The following is a 4,016-nucleotide window of genomic DNA, read 5'->3' as shown; positions in this document are numbered from 1 at the left end:
GATGTATTTTTTCTGTAACAAAATGCATTCTGAGTTCCAAATGACCAATTTACAAAACGACTTTAGGACTACAATCCTATTAAAAAAAAAAAAAAAAAGCAGGGACTGCCTGTTCCATATTAATTAGTAGTGATGATTCACAACACAGAAGGGGTCCTTTAATACACACAAGCACTCTATTAATCAGGGCTTGATTGCATTTTAAGTTCCCTCCAACACATTTGACTTTTCATTTATTTAATGAGCGGGAAGAGACAACTAAACTTCAATTTTCTGTGCATTGAATGGCCATTAGGTGACAAGGCATTTGTGAAATGACACTGTAAGTCAGTGGAGGAAAAATAACTTTAAAAATATCCTCTCTCTTTTTTTTTTTTTTTTTTTTGAGGAACAGACAGAATTCTGTAATGCTCACAAAGGAAGAAGCAATTAAGACTCTGATTCAGTTAAGAAGTTATAAGAGAAGTATAATTTGAAAGCCTGGAGGCAATAGACAGTTTGAGTTCTGGCTCTTTTTTTTTTTTTTCAATTTGAAAGCAGTCACTGTTTACTAACTGACCAGATTACAGAAATAATCATGGTAGATACCTTAGTTCATCCTTCTAATAAGCCTGTTGATCTGGTTTTCCCTGTTGCCAGCATCTCCACCTTCAACAAAATGGGTCGTCTTTTACTTCATTCCACCTCGTGGAGAAGACAATTTGAAGGGCCACAGGAAGTTGTTTGCTTCTTGGAACGCAAACGTTTTCCAACAGTATAGATCTCATGAATCAGATCCTCCATGCAGATAATACCGTATTTGCCAAGAGATGGAGCAATCAACACGTTATCTGTCAGGGCAATTCGCTTCTTGTTGATTTTGCCGTAACCACGTTTGTAGATCAATTCATTTACTGACTTCAGGTCTGGGTACCTCCAGGCAATGTACGATTCCACAATTCTCAGCATGTTAATTGAAGCCTTGTTGAGCTTCACAAAGGTGCCATTGAAAATCTGACGGAGACAGAGAAGCTGCAACACCTTTCGAACCTTTGGGCTCACACCATTGATACCTCTGATCCTGATGACAAACGCGAATTTGGGTTCCGTGGGTACGTGGAAGTTGCCGGCTTTTCCTGCCATCCCAGCCATTTGAATTTCAATTCGGTACATCTGCCGGTATTCCCTGTGATAGTGCTTAGCTTTTTCATAGATAAGCTTCCTCCTCGCCTTTCGAAGCATCTTTTGGGCAAATTTCTTTCTCAGGCGCTTGATCTTAAGCTCTGCGAAATTCTTTCGCTTTTTCTTAAGGGTTTCTGGCACAGCAGGAACCTTCTTTTTCTTCTCTTCCGCACCCTCCATGGTTCCAGCCGGAAAGAGCTGAGTTCTGGCTCTTTTGTTACAGCTCAATGACCTTCGGCAAGACACAAATTTATCTGAACCTTTGTTTTCTTATCTGTAAAATAGGAGTTCCAGTAAGGCTTGCCTGCCAATTCTTACAGAGTTACTGTGAGATTCATGTGTGACTGTACATGTGAAATTGTTTTGTAGTCTGTAAAATATTATATAAATATTATTCACTCTTATTGTGACAATTGAAATACTAATAACTTTTAATTATTTTGACTAAGGGGAAATGTCTGCAGTCATATGGTCAAATTAGGAGCTACTGTATGGCAGACACTACATGAGAATAAATTCACCCTCTGATCCAAGATTATATGCAAATACATATTTTTAATTTAATTTTATTTATTTTTATAAGCCAATCTTTTTATTTATTTATTATTTTTTTTGCTGAGTTGGGTCTTTGTTGCTGCACGTGGGCTTGCAACGAGGTGGGCTACTCTTCGTTGTGGTGTGCGGGCTTCTCATTGCGGTGACTTCTCTTGTTGTGGAGCATGGGCTCTAAGCGTGGGGGCTCAGTAGTTGTGGTGCACGGGCTTAGTTGCTCCGCGGCATGTGGGATCTTCCCAGACCAGGGCCTGAACCCACGACCCCCGCATTAGCAGGCGGATTCTTAACCACTGCGCCACCAGGGAAGCCCTCAAATATATATTTTTAAAGGAAACTTTTGTTGTTTTTAAGCATGTGTGAGTTGAACTCATGCCTGTAGGGTTAGCTCTCTTGTGGAGCAGCATTTGCCTCCTGGGCCCTCCCTCCACCCTGTCTTGGTTTGGCTGGTCCTCTCCTCGTCTCCTTGGCTCCAAACCATGGTTGACTTTTCTTTACCAGGCACGAAAAGTGACCTCACTTGAGTCTGGACAGTTCTGAGAGAGATAACAGTAGAGCTTGTATATGCTTGGCTCTTGTCAACATGACAAATAAGACAGGGGAAGAGAGGTGGCTTGAACAGCTGGTGTAACCAGATCTGGGACTTATTTGGGTAGAGGGAGGAGTTGAATGACATCGTCAACCAATGAATGTCCTATCAGGTGGTAAACTCTTCCAAGCTCGGCTTGAAAGACCACTTCTGGTCTTGCACATAGTGGGCACCCCAATTTTTTTCTTTAAAACAAATCAAAAAAAATTTTTTTTCCAAATTTATATGCATATATATAAAATGCATGTATATATAACACATATATATATATTTCTTGAATATATGAATAATACCGAGCACCTTGAAATTTCCCCCCAAACACTGCTAATTAGTTCTTTCATCACACCCAAAATAATATTAATAATATGGTTTGGGCTTCTGAGGGTGATGATTCAATTTCTCTATCATGTGACACATTTATAGGTCTACACAGATCTAAGTGCATAAAGAGAGACATTTATCTATGTATTTTATTTTTACAGACATTTTATTTTTTGGTATTACTTTAGCATCTTATTTTTTATTCATTTCCCACCCGCCTCCATGTTTTTGAACAAAGTTGTAATTATGGTATTCATTAATACTTGCTTCTGGATTTTTTTTCATCAAAAATTATTAAAAAAAATATTTTCACATTGATATATTGTCTTCATAAGTACTACTTCAGATAGCTACCCAAAATTCACTGGATATATTGAGCTGTCACATATACTTAACCAATCTCATGTTAAGTGTTTAAGAAACTTCTAATTTTCCCCTACTATAGATTATGCTGCAACTGGCAACTTTCCAATACAGCTTCTAGTTAACCTCCAAACCACGCTTTATGTTGTTAAGCATTTTCTTTTTCTTTCCTTTTTTTTTTTTGTGGGGAGGGCGTGCTACGCGGCTTGCAGGATCTTAGTTCCCCAACCAGAGACTGAACCCACGTGTTGGCAGTGAAAGCGTGGAGCTCTAACCACTGGATCTCCAGGGAATTCCCATGTTAAGCATTTCCAAAAGTATATTTTTCTTTTCTAAAAATATATTAATTAATTAATTAATTTTTCCATTTAAAATTCTTTTCTTCAGTCCAAAAAAAAAATACATATGTATAGTAAAAATACTAAAGGATAAACAACTCGTGCACAGTTACCCAAGTAAAGACTAAATCTCAGAAATTCCTTCTTCCTCTTGTGCAACTGCATTGCTGAAGTAACAGATAACATTAGGCAGACCACAGTCCTATCCATCATCACCGTCATCATCACCTTGATCAAAATTATCTTCCTTATGATCACACCAGTGATGCATTTTTGAGGAACACCAAAGTGAAGCCTGACAGTGAGACCCGCATCTGGGGAGAGTAAATGCAAAACTGGGTGGCAGCACCGATCATTGTAAGTATTTGTAAACTTGCCACATGCTGGACACTGTGGTAGACACTTGAGATGTGGTAAATTATGAATACACAAGTACCATGTCAAGGAACTGGTCAACTCTTAGCCTCCTGTTGAACTAATCTTCTTCAACAGTTTTCTGGACTCTTTATTATTCAAACTCTTATCTATTCAAAGTCCTTGTCTGTTTTGCTCCTTTTCAGTTGCTAATGGTGATTCTGCTCTGGGAATTTTCTCCATACTGGTTCAGCAAGTCCAGGCAGGTTCTGCCCCAAGGGCTCCCAAGGGCTCCTGGGTGGGCTCCTTTAACAACTCACTCACCCCACCAAGTTTCT

At 39.0% G+C, this 4,016-nt stretch overlaps 1 pseudogene; it reads right to left on the bottom strand.

The window, feature by feature from the left end:
- Positions 1-565: 565 nt before the first annotated feature.
- LOC118894231 lies at positions 566-1,374 on the bottom strand (annotated as a pseudogene).
- Positions 1,375-4,016: the final 2,642 nt, after the last annotated feature.

Source organism: Balaenoptera musculus, chromosome 4 (assembly GCF_009873245.2).
Source record: "Balaenoptera musculus isolate JJ_BM4_2016_0621 chromosome 4, mBalMus1.pri.v3, whole genome shotgun sequence".
Classification (NCBI taxonomy): Eukaryota; Metazoa; Chordata; class Mammalia; order Artiodactyla; family Balaenopteridae; genus Balaenoptera; species Balaenoptera musculus.
Note: the sequence above shows the minus strand (reverse complement) of the source record. Positions and strands in the feature narration are given on the sequence as shown.